The 16633-nt window shown below is 41.2% G+C and overlaps 1 long non-coding RNA gene across 1 annotated transcript in view; it reads left to right on the forward strand.

Moving 5' to 3' along the window:
- The window catches only part of LOC117364343, a 66836-nt gene extending 54190 nt beyond the window's left edge, over positions 1-12646 (forward strand). Inside the window, exons 2-3 of the long non-coding RNA XR_004540217.1 lie at positions 9101-9422; positions 11932-12646. This is a non-coding gene — a long non-coding RNA (uncharacterized LOC117364343). The remainder of the gene's footprint in view (positions 1-9100; positions 9423-11931) is intronic.
- The last annotated feature ends 3987 nt before the right edge of the window (positions 12647-16633 follow it).

Below are 16633 nucleotides of genomic sequence, written 5' to 3' on the forward strand. Positions count from 1 at the left end.
CCAAGAGCTGCGCCTAACGCTCAACTCTTTTGTGCAGGCGCCGGGCACAGTTCTTCCCCCTTTCACCGAGGTACTCAGCACAAATAGCGTATGTATAATTTGCATGCTATTTGTGCTGAGCATAGCCCGTCAAACAAAAATGGCTCCGAACCTGGTATTTTCCCACAGAGCTGCTGGAGCTCTGTGCATCCTACCCTGAATGTCAGGGCGGAGTCGATACTTACGTGGCTTAATGCTGATGTTCAGAATTTAACCCCGTAAGTTAAGCGGCTAAATCGGACAACATAAAACTCAGGACAAGATTCTCAAAACTTTAACGCCGTCGCTAAACTGTTTTCCGGCGATTTAGCCTGCACGCATTGTAGCGGTGGATTATCAAAACAGACTCAACAGACAGAGAAAAAAAAACCCCACTCGGGGAAAGCTGAAATGCCTGGATTCTCTAAGCGGAGATGTTTTTTTAGGTGCCAGTAGGCGCCTACGCTCAGTGAAAGAGCCATTTAAATGCCGGTTTTCACTGATTTTCAAGGCGCCTACCAGAACCTAAAAAATCGGTGCCAGAACTGTACCTCCATAGGCACTTAAAGGGCAAATTCTATAAGAAGCACCCAAAAGTTAGGCGCCTATATAGGCACTGTTCAGCGCGATTCAAATAAAATTGGGTGCTGTTTAGCGAATCGCGCTGAGCAGCACCTATTTTGGAGGCGCCCATTAAATAGGCCAGCTCTAGGCACAACTAAAAGTTAGGCGCCCATGCGAGCGCTTAAGCACGCTTAAGAGCAGTGATTCTGTAAGAAGGCGCCTAACACATAGCCACGCCCACGCCTAACATGCATAGCGCCTATTTTTTTGAAGGCCACTTAAATTTTTATTGGCGCCTTGTTACAGAATCGCGATTTCTTGATAGGCGCCTAGTTTCAATCAGTGCTGATTAAAAAGCTTAATTGAGCTTGTTATTCAATTTAGATAGGCGCCTATCGAGTTGGACGCTTCCGAAATAGGTGCCTAACTTTAGGTGTTGGTTACAGAATTTGGGCCTTAATTCCACTGTGGGCGTGGTTAACGCCGGTGGTCTTCTGAGGCATGATTCACATCAAAGGTAGGCACCAGAAATGTAGGCCTGGAAAACCCTGGCCTACATTTCCAGCGCCTACCTTTGCCGGAGGTGCGATTCTCTACCCAGCGCCGTCACGTGATTGACATGTGAGCAGTGGCCACTTTTAAGGTGGCTGCTGACAATGGCACCAGTTAGAGAATCCGGCCCAAAATGCCAGTGTTGGACATGTTGTAGAACAATTTACTTAAAGACCCTATAATTGCAATTGATCCTATGAAAGTCCCTATACCACTATTCCAAAAAATTACGGAAGGCCTAGTCAACCACGATCTCATGAACCACCTTGAGAAGTTCAACATTCTCCATGATTCCCAGTCTGGCTTCCGCCCAAATCAAAGCACCGAAACTGTCTTAGCCTCTCTGATTAATTTCCTCCTCCACTTATTCTCACTGGGAAAAAGTGCCTTAATACTCCGGTTCGATTTGAGCAGTGCCTTTGACCTGGTTGACCATGACATTTTACTTAGATACCTTGACTCCATCGGCATCTCTGGTCAGGTCCTAAACTGGTTCACAGGATTTCTAAAAAAACTGCTCTTACCGAGTACACTTCAACGGGACCTTCTCCCAAAAATATCTGTGATGATTATTTTATTATTATTTGAATCTGTTGTAATTATTTTAATCTTATCTCCATTGTGATTCCTTTATATTAGGTTCTTTTCTCATTTTTTAAAAAATTATTCATGGTGCTAGGTGTAAACCAATTTGGGCCAGATTCTACAAATGGCGCTGTTAAGCACCTACATTAAGGATGCCTAGCAATGCCTAACGAAATTCTGTATGAAACTCAAATGTGTTTAATTAGCTTAAATGACATGGTAATTGACCACATCATTGAAGTTAATTGAAAAATTTTTTTTTAAATTAACCAATTAAGATTTCCATGCAGAACTCAGAGTGGCGCCTAGCAACGCCTAAGTCCAGGTGCTCTCCGATGCCTGGTTGGCTTAGGCGCCTAATATATTGGCACACACCTCTAGGACGCCCAGCGATGCCTAAGCACTGCTAGGTGTGATTCTATAAGCAGCGCCTAATGGTTAATTGACAATCGCACCTACTGGCGCCTACAATGTAGGCGAACTTAGGTGCCATTTATACAATCTGGCCCTTTGGATCTAATGTAGGGATTTAGTGGATTAATGATAAATGATCTGATTAGGCAAATATCGTTAGCATTTAGGCATGAGCACTTACACCAGCGCTAGAAAAAGTGCTATAAATTGCGCATGTATATTTGGTCGTTTGTGCCCAATTTGCAGTTTTAACTGAATAATGAGTCAATTGGTGCTAATAAGTGGAACCTTAAAGCAATTATTGGTGTTAATTCGTTTGAATTAAAAATTACATGTCCACATTTAGGGGCAGGATCCATGCCTAAATTTTATGCATGAGTCAAAAGAGGGGGGCATGGAAAAGGGAGGGTCATGGGCAGATCAGAGGCATTCCTCGGATTTATGCATGTAATTATAGAATAAGCGGACTGTGCGCCTTATTTAGGCATGAGGATTTGCACCTTTTCAGTTAATGCAAAAGGATGTACCTAAGGTTAGGCCTGGTTCCTGGGCCTAAGCTCTGTTCTATAAACCATGTCTAACTTTATGCATCATTTATAGAATAGGGTAGGGGGGGCACTGGTTTGTTTAGGTACCATACATAGAATCTAGCCTTACGTGCTCATGCTGAAGTTATATGTTATATGAATGTATTGAAGTAGGCATGGTGGTTTAAAGCTACAGCCTCAGCAAAACCCCAAGCTGCTCCCTGTGATCCTGGGCAAGTCACCTAATCCTCCACTGCTCCAGGTACAAAGAGTAGCAACATTCCATTGTGATGTCATAATGATCATTCCACTAATGCCTAAGAGCCCGCCGCACCAGTAATGCCACAATGGCTTCGTTGTTCTATACTTGGCTCACTTCTGATATTGTATTGGAGAAGAGTGTGGTGTAATGGTTCAAACCCTGCACTGCCCCCCTGTGACCCTGGGCAAGACACCTAATCCTCCACTATCCCAGGTACATTAGATAGAGGGTGAGCCCACCGGTACAGATAGGAAAAATGCTTGAAGCACCTGCTTTGAGTATCGTTTTAAACTATAAAAAGGCAGTATACAAGTCCCAATCCCCCCAAAATGTATTTATTTTTTAAAAATGTATATTCCACTCTATCAACATTTCTAGGCAGATTCCAACAGACATACATAATTTATAACAAACAAATACATTAAAACAGCAATTACAGTACTCCCCCGAAATTCGCAGGGGTTCCATTCCAGGAAGAGGCGGTCGGAGCATACAGCGAGTGATTTCCTTCACTCGCCGGCACTCTGGCTGCGCACTCCTGCCTCCCCTGCCCGGTCATTGGAAAATACCGTGAATGACTGGGACCGTGAACCACCGTCCACGAAATTGCGGGGGATCACTGTACTTAATAAACTTCAAAACGCTTAAAAAAAAATCTAGACAATGGGCATTCATATACCTCCCTAAACAAAAAACATTTTCAACAGAATCTTGAAGCAGTTGACATCACCAAGCCCTCGCAGTTGCGCAGGTAATTGGTTCCATAACTGCGGTCCACGCTCGTAGAATATGGATTTCCTGTGTTCCTGGTGGTGAATTTCACAAACAGATTGCGCCACCAGGGCATCACTGTTCACGGAAGGGAAGTTCCGTGTTGGTTGATAAATACAAAGGGAGTTTAACAAAACTGGAGATTTCCTGCCAGCCAATGTTTTAAAAACAAGTGGCAACAATTTATAACGAATACGATACTCAATTGGCAACCAGTGCAATTCTTTAAGAACAGGAGTGATGTGTTCAAATCTAGATGTTCCAGTTATTAACCTTGCCACAGAGTTCTGAGCAGCCTGTAAAGATCTCAAATGCCCTCTGGGCACCTGAATGTTGGCCTCCCCATGCTAAAAAGCACTCCATTTTAGTCATAGTTTCCTGTTTTCATTCGCATGAATAATATACCAGCCATCATCAAAAGGCAGGTACATGTGTAGCAAAAAAAAGAGATGGTCTAGATCAGTGGTCTCAAACTCAAACCCTTTGCAGGGCCACATTTTGTATTTGTAGGGCCACAGAAAAAAATAGTTAATGTCTTATTAAAGAAATGACAATTTTGCATGAGGTAAAACTCTTTATAGTTTATAAATCTTTCCTTTTGGCTAAGTCTTAATAATAATATTGTCATTTATAGCTAGAGAGACGTATGATCAACAAACTGTTTTATTTTACTTTTGTGATTATGATAAACATACCGAGGGCCTCAAAATAGTACCTGGCGGGTCGTGAGTTTGAGACCACTGAGATAGGGGGAACGGTTAATCTGCTGGATGGGTTGGAGGGCAGAGGGGAGAACAGGAGAATCGAGCCATTGTAACATCACTGATGAGGTTGGCTCTTATTGGTGGAATGAGACATTATGACATCACAATCTCAGCTCTGCTTCCCAAAGACAAATAGGATGTTATAGTTATATTCAACATTAGGTTTTTTTGTAGTGATGGTTATAGGTAAACCAGTGGTCTCCAACTCAAACCCTTTGCAGGGCCACATTTTGGATTTGTAGGGCCGCAGAAAAGAAATGACAATTTTGCATGAGGTAAAACTCTTTATAGTTTATAAATCTTCCCCCGCCCCCCACCCCGAAGGCTGCATGTTACCCCCTTCTTTGCTGCATCCTCCAGCTTCCCCCCCTGGCCTCCCAGTCTTAGTTTCAGCTAATTACTGCAGGGGCAGGATTACGGCAGAGGGAACGTGTTGCTGAGGACGACAGCAGCCTGCAAGGATCGCTACAGCACCGGCAATCCTCTCTGCAGGCTGCGGTAATTATCTGAAGGTAAGAGCGGGAGACATGGGGGGGAAGCAGGAGGACCCTGCAAAGAGCGGGCAGCACTAGTTCAGACCACGGGCCACAAAATAGTACCTGGCGGGCCGCATGTGGCCCCTGGGCTGCAAGTTTGAGACCACTGGTCAAGATACAACCTGCAATAATGACCTGATGAAAAATCAACCTTCTAATACAGCTTAGTTTAGACTTCACATTTTTTTCTCAAACGGCTAAAAATAGTTCAACAATTACTGCATAATGCTGTAGTGACAGACTGAAGTATGATCACAGCTCTGAGCAGACAGCAGTTATTCTTATAAGTGACCTTTGGAATAAAGAATGCCGCCAGTGCTGATTTTCTACTGGGTCACCGACCTGGAAATTTCTTGAACTGTAATGCAGTTTCTAAATCTACCGCTACACATTGTCAGGGGCTGCCTGGAGTGCACCTGACTCCAGTATCTTCTCTTTTAAAAAAATCATGGCTGATTGCTAGAAGTAGCTCTCCAAAAAAATATCGCATAGTACAAGAAGCGTATTTGCTGAAATCTACAGGCACTAAATTCAATACCTTGCTTTGGTGTCCTGAGCAAGGAAGCCAAGCAGCCGGTTTCTAATGACTAGGAAACCTTTGGTGCTGATGTTCCGGGGGAGAATTTGAAAGTAAGCTCAGGCCCAGAAATGGAGTGGGAACAGGCTGTCTTCCCGGAGCTTGTCATGGAGGATGAAAGCTTGGACGTGAGCACGGCCTAATTGCAGGTTGAGCGCAGAATATTATCTAAATTAAGTTTTTATTTCATGCTTCTTGATATCACCTGGGATATTCCTTATAGACCCCTGAGAAAAGCAACCTTTGCTGAAACACGGCCCATGTAGAGTCAAGGTTCCAGTGTGAGTTTTCTTACAATTTTCAATAAAGCTTTGCAAATTTTATTCCCTGGCTCCAAGTGCTGGTTCCACTTTGTGCGGGTTTTTTTTGTCCTGAGTCTACCTGCAGACTCCTCCTCTCTGGATACCAACTAAGCTCTTTCTTTTTGCTAAGACTTGTCCATTGTCCTGCCTTTGACGTCTTCATTATGGACCAATTTTTAGTGTAAAAATGGGTTTTACTTTGATAATGATAACATAAGAAAGCCTTTTTATTAGTCTGAATGAATTTGATGGAAGTCATTCAACCCTACTGCCTTCCTAATAGAGAATGACACGGTGACAAAATTCATCACCGTTCCCGTCCCCGCGGATAACCGCGGGAAACCATCTTCATATCATTCTTTAAGGAGAGAGGGAAGAATCAGAGTATGAATGGCCACAACCACTGACCCACAAGCTCTGTTTTGAAAAACGCTGGTGTAGAAGGACTGAGGTTGAAACAGACACTACAGAATGACAGTCTCTGGTATCCAGAACAGATATTGTGATGTCATAATGCCTCATTCCACCAGTGCCTAAGAGCCAATCACATCAGTGATGTCACAATGGCTTCATTATCCTTGGCTCACATAAGAATCAGAGTATGAATGGCCACAACCACTGATCCTCAAGCTTTGCTTTGAAGAATGCTGGTGTAGAAGGACCGAGGTTGAAATAGACATTAGAAAATGACATGGGATTATTCCCGCGGTTATCCGCGGGGACGGGAACGGTGATGAATTTTGTCACCGTGTCATTCTCTACTTCCTAACTCCCAGCTGTGATTGTTCCCTGTTGCATTATTTATAACTAAATTTAATTAATTTAATTCACACATTTCTAGGCCACTTAAACTCAACAATGGCTCAACATGAAGTACAAAAACATTGAATGGAACGTACAATAAGATCACATGGGGCTCTTTTTACTAAGCTGCGGTAGCGTTTGTAGCACGTGCTAACCCCTGCGCTACATGGAAAAACTAATGCCAGCTCAATGGAGGCGTTAGCGTCTAGCATGCGTGGCATTGTAGCACGCTAACTGCGCGCTAAAACCGCTAGCGTAGCTTAGTAAAAGGAGCCCATACAATAGAAAACGAACCAGGTGAACCAAAGTTACATACCAGAAAAGAACTTAATAGCATTAATCAAAGTTAAAATATATTTTAAATATCAATATTGTACGTGCCTGATGAAATTACACAGTTCTCTTGTTCTCGCAATTCAAGCAGCAAAGAATTCCATAGTTCTATACAAATCTCATCTAGGCATCTTTTTTTTTTTTTTTTTTTAATCTTTATTAATTTTCAAAAGTTTCAAGTTTACAAGTTTCAAGTTTCAAGTTTATTAGGTGACTTGATTAATCGCTTAATCAAACATTCTAAGCGATGTACACTATAAAATTTACAATTCTTAGAAAACAATACAATACATACAAATACTTAAATAGCGGTAAATTGCTCTTAATTTTAACATTACTAAACATAGGGTAAGGAGGGATGAAATACAATTCATAAAGTAAAGAAGAAACATTGAGGGAAAATACAAAAGGGAAATAGGTAACACAGGTATAACAAAAGTAAAATATAATACTCCAATAATAAAATTATGTTGAAAATGCATCTTTAAAAAGGAAGGTTTTTAATTCGGTTTTAAATTTCCCAAACTCTTTCTCCTCCCGTAAAAAAATAGGGAGAGCGTTCCAAGTCTGTGGTGCTGTACATGAAAAAATAAATTGTCTCCTCGTATTAATAATTTTTAATGAAGGAATAGATAGCAGATTTTGATCGCTAGATCTTAGAATTCTCTTTGTAGAATATGGAATAAGTAACCTAAATAAAAATACAGGGGTCTTATTGTTTAGAGTTTTAAAAATAATTATGCATAACTTATAAGTGATTCTATGAATAACAGGGAGCCAATGCGCCTTTTTGAGGAGAGGTATTACATGATCAAATTTTTTAGACTTAGTTATTAATTTTATAGCTGTATTTTGTATAATTTGTAGTCGTTTGATTTCATATAGCACAATTCCTTTGAATAAAGAATTGCAGTAATCAATTTTAGACATCACCAAAGAGTGAATCAATATAGTAAGTGCCTTGGGACAGAGAAATTTAGAGATGGAACAAATTTTACGCAACCTATAAAAGGTAGTTTTCACAATGTTACTAATATGATCATGATAATTGAGTTTATTATCAAAGATTACTCCTAAAATTTTTGCATTTTTAACTAATTGTAGGGGAGTGTTATGAATTGAAATTGGAGAAACAAGAGGAAAACTATCCTTCCAAGGAAATAGCATAACATTAGTTTTTTTTATATTGAGGGCCAGTCTGTTTTTATCTAGCCAATGATGAACTTGATCAAGTTTTCCGTTAATGACCGAAATTTCACTAGTACAAAGTGCCAGGAATTATACAGACATTAATAATCAACGTAAGCACTTAAATTCCATCAATAACAATGCAGAAGAAAAATATCCCTCCCCTCCCCTCCCTTCCCTTCCAACAATTTAATCAAGAAATAAACCAAAAAGATACCACCACCACCACCCCATCCTGGATATGTATAAAAATAAAATAAGACAGCTATGTTAAAGTAACAAAAGATGTCAACGGGCCCCAAACCAAATTTAAAAAATTGCTATGCCCCAACATATCAGCATTCATCTTTTCATTTTTGTAACCTAAACATAAACTGGCCAACCAAAAAGGAAAGTTGAGGCGGTCACAATTTTTCCAATTGTGGGTTATCATTTGCATAGCTATCCCTGTCATAATTAGGAAAAGGCTGCATTTGTAGTGATCCATGGGAGGCTTAATAGGCAGCGATGTTCCACATATAATTGCCTCATACGTCAAAGGGATTGTTGATTCCAGTATGAGGTTAATCTGTCCCCATATTGACTTCCTGAAGCTGAGTATCAAAGGACAATAGAACAACAGATGATCCATTGTCCCAATGTCTATTAGACTTAGAACTGTCTAACTCAGGGGTAGGGAACTTCGTTCCTCGAGAGTCAGGTTTTCAGGATTTCCCCAATGAATATGAATTGAAAGCAGTGCATGCAACTTGATCTCATGCATATTCATTGGGGAAATCCTGAAAACCCAACTGGAATACGGCTCTCGAGGACCGGAGTTCCCTACCCCTGGTCTAACTTGTGCAACGTAACAGGGGTCCAAAAAGATCTATGTAACAGAAAAAAACCATGTTTGTCTCATAGATGCTGACGCTGTGCATTGCATCATTTTTTTAGAAGACTCTAGTTGGATGCTACCAAAAGAAGAGAGAGTTACTGCATTGACTAACTGAATGCAACATTCAGGTTGGAATGTAACAGGTTGCACCAAGGCTCATAAAATCAGTGGCCAAGCCATGTCATATCTTGAATATAAAAAGTAAGAGTTTGGCGTGAACCCTAGCCTTGATGGGCAACCAATGAAGAGAGAGGACAAGTAAGGGTTTGCTCTATCCTACTGAGATCCTCCAGATCAACTTTGCAACAACATACTGTAATATTTGTTAACAAAGGAGTTGATAATCAGGTAAAACCTAACAAAACAATGTTACAGTACTCCAGAGTAGACAGTATCACAACTTCTACAATTATTCTCGTGTATTGTTATTTATTTAATTCATTCATTTTCTAACCTGTTGTCCCCAAAGAGCTCAGAACACATTACAGGTTTAGCATACATAATTTCTGTACAAATTTAAGATACAAGTTTTTATCCTAACTTGATACATTCTAGGGGCTAATGATAATATACAGGTTACTGGTTACAATTTGCTATGGCTGTCCTTACGATGCAAGGTTTCCAGTAAAAGTTATACTTAATTCAACCCACAGAAAGTTAGACAAACATCTTTTATGAAGCTGTGTTAAGGTTTTTTTATCGTATTAGCTTATTTTTATTGTATCAGTATTATCTCCGATGCTCATAGGAATTCTATGTGTCGCAGCTAATACCACCGCAGCAGCAGGGCTGTGGAGTCGGTAGATAAATGTTCCGACTCCAACTCCTCCGTTTTTTGTACTTCAGACTCCGACTCTGACTCCAGGTACCCGAAATTTCCTCCGACTCTGACTCCGACTCCACAGCACTGGTTAATTTTCAGATCGTTAAAATGGAATGTCAAGTTGAGAGAAATGAGAATTTTCAACACCACCTTCTTTTTGCTTTTAATCAAGGTTCTAAAGCCACAGAAGTTGCTCGCAACATTTGTGCTGTGTATATAGTGGGTGCTATAGCTGAAAGAATCGCTCGTGATTGGTATGCCAAGTTCAAAAATGGAGTCGGTAGATAAATGTTCCGATTCCGACTCCGACTCCTCAGTTTTTTGTACTTCTGACTCCGACTCCAGGTACCCGAAATTTCCTCCGACTCCGACTCCTCGACTCCGACTCTGACTCCACAGCCCTGCGCAGCAGGCAATAAAAACGCCTAAGGCAGCTTCATAAAAAGGGGTAGGAAAGTTAGGAAAGCCGGATCATCAGTGGCCTACAGAAGTGAAAGTTATTGACGATGTTCTTTCGGTACACGAGTCCATGACCATCTTAGGTGTAAGGCTTGATTCTGGCCTAACAATGAAGTTGCAAATAACCAAAACCGTACAAGTTTGTTTTGCAGAAATGCAGTTACTACACCGATTAAAACCAATGTTAACGCCGTATGATTTCTGTGCTGTAGACCAGGCTATGGTTTTGCCGAGGCTTGATTACTGCAATGCCCTTTACCTTGGAATAACAAAAGCAAGATGTAGAGCATTGCAGGTCATACAAAATGCAGCAGCAAGATTGATAATGGCTTTGTCTAAATATGATCATATTTCGCCACATTTCCAACAATTGCATTGGCTACCAGTCGCCTTCCGAGTACAGTATAAAGCAGTAATGATTTGTCATCAGTTCTTGTATGGAAACATTCCAGAATTGTTTAAAAATAACATACTTAGCTATACACCAAACAGATCATTACGTTCTGAGAATTTGGCTTTACTGAAGACAACTATGAACCCAAGGCTTGTTGAGACTGTTAAAATGACCTTTTGTTGCGTAGGAGTTAAGATATGGAATTCTCTGGTGGGTCAAATACGGAATTGTCGTGAAAGGGGCATGTTTAGAAAATTACTTAAGACGCAGCTATGTGTAGATGCCTTTTTCTAGAAATAATTTTCTTCTCTGGTAGAGCTGATAAACTTTTTATGATAGTTATTATGCAAAGTTACGGTATTATTCTGTAGCCATGATTTTTAGCATTTGCTTGTATGTTTTATCATGTTTCTGTTTTAACACTATGTATGTAAATTTTGTAAACCGTTTAGAAATTTTTAAAATACATAAAAATAAAATTATTTTTCATAATGCTTCATAAAGGGGGGGATTATGTTTTGAATTTCAATATTAGAATTTATCCTGATGTTTCCAAGGACACTATGGGGTCCTTTTGCTAAGGCATGCTAGCACACGCTAAATGCTAATGCGTCCATTATAGTCTATGGATGCATTAGCGTTTAGCACACGCCATTTAGCATGCGCTAAAACGGCTAGCATGCCTTAGTAAAAGGACCCCTGAGAGACCAGGGGGTCTTGAAATTTTTTCTTGAAATTTACATGCAAGTGTATTATGTTTAACGATAAAAAAAAAAATATATATATATATATATATATAAACTAGTCTTATAGCCCGTTACATTAATGGGTGCTAGAATGTGTGTGTGTGTGTCTGTCTTTATTTCTTTCTCTCTCTCTCTTTAGCCTGTCTTTCTTTCTTTCTTTCTGTCTTTCTTTTTCCTCGGCTGTCCACCACCACCCCTTGCCTGCTCCCCCTGTCCATTCTCCCTTCCTTTTACCTCCACCATCACTCCTTCACTGTTCCCCTTATCCAGCAGCAGCCCTTCTCCCTTTGTTTTACCTCCCCCCGGCCAGCAGCACATCTTTCCTGCTCCCCCTGTCCAGCAGTAGGCCTCCCTTCCTTTTTCTGCCCCCCTTGTCCAGCAACAACCCTTACCTCTGTTCTTTTTTGTCTCTCCTCCACCGACATCTGCCTCAAGCTGCTGCGGCATGCAGGCACCGACAGCCTCCGCGGCCTGCAGGCGCTGACAGCGTGCTCGAAAGTGGAAGCGCCAGCGCCGAATAGCTAATAGAGAGAGAAAAGTTTTCGACGGGTATCGGAGCAGCCGATGCAGGCAGAGGGATCCCCATCTGTCGTTGCCCAGCTCGGAGCGACATGTGGGACTCGAAGGAGTTGGCCCAGCACTGGCGAGCAGAGTTCCTGGGCGAGGAGGCTCCTGTGATGCAGCTGCTCTCCGTGCGGGACATGGAAGTAGAGCTGGAACGATGCAAGGGCAGCCTGCGGAGTCTGCAGCGAGAGCTGGCCAAGGAGAAGTTCAAAGTCGTCTATGGGAGTCCGTGAAATGTAAGATGCATGGTAAGCATGCATGCGCACTCTTACCTGCCACAGCCCGACAGATCAGGGATCAGGGAAGCACGTGGTAAGAGTGCGCAAGCGCGCTTAGCATTTTATTATTATAGATGTCTTTTTCAATCCCTCCCGTTTAACTGCATTTGTCTCAGCTAATCGCCTCATGTTATCTTCTGTAGTTTGCCAAACTGCTTTTGCACCTTAATAACTGGCTAGGGGTTTGGCTACTTCTATTGCTTGCGAATAATTCATATTTAACTACATGTTCTTTTTCTAAATTTGGATTCTCTCTATAATTGTGAACTAATTAGAGTGTTTGCTCATATATTTCTGTACAAGTTTTTGCCTGAAATGTTTTATATATAATTAGAAACACAAAATAATAATAAAAAAAGACAATTTACATTAGAGCGCATTGTTAAATGAGCATTAGCAAAATTATCTAACAGCTTACTGGCCTGATATTTAGCATGAGTTGACTGGCCAGGAATGACCGCTGACCAGTTAACTCACATCTTAAGAACATAAGAATTGCCATAACTGGGACAGAACAAAGGTCCATCCAGCCCTGTATCTTGTTTCCAACAGAGGCCAGCCCAAGTCCCAAGTACCTAAATAGATCCCAAGTAGCAAAACAGATTCAATGCTGTTTATCCTAGGAATAAGCAGTGGATTTCCCCAAGCCATCTCAATAATGGTCTATGGACTTCTCTTTTAGGAAATTATCCTAACCTTTTTTTAAACCTTGCTAAGCTAACTGATTTCACCACATTCTCCGGCAACAAATTCCAGAGTATAATTACACTAGTGGCTAACTAGTCATTTCCAGTGGCATTTAACCGGTTACCATCACTGAAAATGCCTGGTTAGTACTGAAGAAAAAGCCAGCAATGTTGGGGGTGTTTCAAAGGCAGGACCACTAAAGTCCCAATGTTTGGAACTTAAGCACCAAGCTTAGTGGGCAAATATGACTGCATAAAAAGCAGGCCTTTTTTTGGCTGCTAAGCCACGCACGGTTAAGTCTAAATATTGCCTTAACTGGCTATGCATTAGCTAGCACTGAAAACCTTGGATTTTCCATGCCAGTTACCAGAAACGGTCCAGTACTGAATATCTGTCTGAATGCCAGCAGCAGGTAGTTAAAGTTCTGTCCGCTGCCAGCTGAATATCAAGAATCCCAATCCTTGTAATACTGGGAGGGTCAGATGAATTTTCTGATCTATCGCCTGCCCATAAGAAAGAGTTGCCATACTGAGGCAGATTGAAGGTCCATCAAGCCCAGTATCCTGTTTCCAGTAGTGGCCAATCCAGGTCTCGAGTCCATGGCAAGAACAGAAAGACTAAAACAGATTTATGCTGCTTATCCTAAAAACAAGCAGTAAATTTTTCCAAGTCCATTTTAAAAATGTTTTAGAAAATAATCCAAGCTTTTTTTAAACCCTTCTAAGCTAACTGCTTTCACATGTTTCAGCAACAAATTCCAGAGTTTAATTACACACTGAGTGAAGAAATATTTTCTCCAATTTATTTTAAATTTAATACTTAATAGCTTCATTGTATGCCCACAAGTCTTAGTATTTTGGGAAAGAGTAAACAAGTGATTCACATATACCTGTTCCACGCCACTCAGTATTTTATAGATTTCTATTATATCTCCCCTAAGTCATCTCTTCTCCAGGCTGAGGAGCTCTAGTCACTTTAGCCTTTCCTCATAGGGAAGTTATTCCATCCCTTTTATCAATTTTGTCACCCTTCTCTGTACCTTTTCTAATTCCGCTATATCTTTATTGAGATACAGCGACCAGAACTGCACCAAGTATTCGAGGTGCAGCCATACCATAGAGCGATATAAGGGCATTATAACATTTACATCTTTGTTTTCCATCCCTTTCCTAATCCCTAACATTCTGTTTGCTTTCTTAGTCTCACGAGGCAGCCATCTTGATAATCTTTGGAGCAGTGGCAGTGGTGACTATAGTGGCAGAAGAGGCAGAAAAGAATCAAATTCTTTCCTGCCCTCAAAGAATCCACTAGACCAGCAGAGATGTTAAGGTAGGCTTGAGGGTGGTGTCCTGTGTCCCCATTGCTATGGTATTACCATGGCAGCAGTTCTTGTTCCAGCAGCACTACCGTGGAATGGTCTACCTCTACCATGGTGATACCATGCAAGGTGGTCTAGGTCCTCCCCAATACCATTGTAATTACTGATGTAACTGTGGATTTACCATGGTAAAAATTACCGTGTCACTCTCTATTTTAGCAAGTATGGTTGAGATTCCATTGGAGTGGGCAGGGGTGGATGAAATTTCTGTCCCCATGCAACTCTCTACTTGGTATGTTCTAGTGATCCAAATTGGTTACTGTCCGAGACTGGCTTCTGTGTTCAGTGGAAACTTGGTACGACATATCTTCTTATGCAGATTGCAGTTCCAAATCTATGGCTAGATGTACTAAAGAGTACTTTCAGATTGGCATGTGCTAATGCTGTTAATATACCAAGGAAGATGTCCCATTCCATAGCAAAGGATCTGCAGTATCCTTGGCATCCTGTTTATCTGTCTTGTCTGATTAGATTGTAAGCTCTTTCGAGCAGGGACTGTCTGTGACTCTGTACAGTACTGCATAGGTTTGGTAGCGCTATAGAAATAATTCATAGTAGTAGTGGTGTGAAGAGTTTCAGTCTTTGGGAAACAGAGCTGAGATTGTGATGTCATAAAGCCTCATTCCACCAATAAGAGCCAACCTCATCAGTGATGTCACAATGGCTTGATTGTCCTGAACTCCCCTCTGCCCTCCAACCCAGCCAGCAGATTAACCCTTCCCCTTAATTGTATCCATGACATCCTGTTTGTCTGTCTTGGCTGTTTAGATAGTAAGCTCTTTCGAGCAGGGACTGTCTTCTTTTGTGACTGTATAGCACTGCATACGTCTGGTAGCGCTATAAAAATAATTCATAGTAGCACTAGTATATCATGTGTGTTCATGCATGTAAGTGGCTTTCAGTCAATCTAGCTCTGTGTGTGTTCTCTTGTTCATGGAAAAAGCAGAAGCAAATATCAGTGGTGATTTCTAATTATAGGGTCTTTTTACTAAGCTGAGGCAAAATCTGGACATAGCACATGCTAATGTGGGACTTTCCCACACGCTAAATTCAGATTTATTGTGGCAGTTATCCAGTTAGCAGATACTCTGCAAGGGCACTAGCTGGACAACACATCTATTCTCATTCTCTGCCCATGCCTCGCCCTGGGGGAAATAAAAACTAATAGCATTTTGCAATAAGTTTTTTCTCATGCACTAACCCTCGGATTCTGTAAAGGTCACACATATGTAGGCACAGATATCTGAGATGCACTTGCCAACAAATTAGCTAACAAAGCATTAAAAAATCTGATGCTAACTGGCCCTAATTTAACATATCTACATACCTGCATGCCATTCAATAACAGTGCACACTCAAAGTGTCTCACGTGCAACCCGACAGGGAGCAAGGGCAGGTCAGGAGCTTTCCAAAAATGGCTGGCATTTTGAAAAACCACTGCAGGCTTAATATCGGCCCCTTAATTTTTAATCAAGTCCTAGCAATCACAGTGACATAAAAGAAGAAGCAGAAGAGTGGAGTCAGCAACACTTACATATCATCCGAATTCTGTTTTAGTAAGCTACCAGTTCCTTTATTATGATAAAATATTGATTGGGTCAGTATTTTAATAAAGCGAGAGAGGGGGAGAGAGAGAGAGACAGGGGCGTTTTTAATAAAGGGGAAAAAATGCTGTAAAAGTGAGAGGGGGGGGAGAGAAAGTGTCGCTTCATGCTAATGCCTTAAATAATCACACAGAAGCCTTCAATTGATACTTTATTGAAATGGAACTTGAACACCAGCAGAGATGACATCATTACCTTGTTTAGAAAAATATCCATTGGAAGCGGCAGGGCCCAGATGGCAACGTTTCTCATGCAGTATGTCCTTCTGCAGAACGCTCAGGAGCTAATGCTAATTGCCTCATGCTTTATTTCGGTTAGACCTCAGTTTGATGGAAAGAGCTGAGCTCTGGCGTGTCCCAGTTTTATAAACGGTCAACACAGAGCACAAATGCCATTTGAATTTTACATCCACACACGTAATGGGACAGCTGGGATGCAGGGGTCTGCATGGAATGGGCAAGATTTAATGGATTCTTCTGGGTAGGAGCAGCTGAGTATCATGAGTGAGAGCTTTGGAACAGGAACTCCGTAGTCTGGGTTTTTTTTCTCAGCTTTCCTCTCCAGAGCACGTACAATTTTTACTGCATAGGCGGTGGGGTAGCATCCATTAACTGTATCAGTCAATT

This window comes from Geotrypetes seraphini, chromosome 7 (genome assembly GCF_902459505.1).
Source record: "Geotrypetes seraphini chromosome 7, aGeoSer1.1, whole genome shotgun sequence".
Taxonomy (NCBI): Eukaryota; Metazoa; Chordata; class Amphibia; order Gymnophiona; family Dermophiidae; genus Geotrypetes; species Geotrypetes seraphini.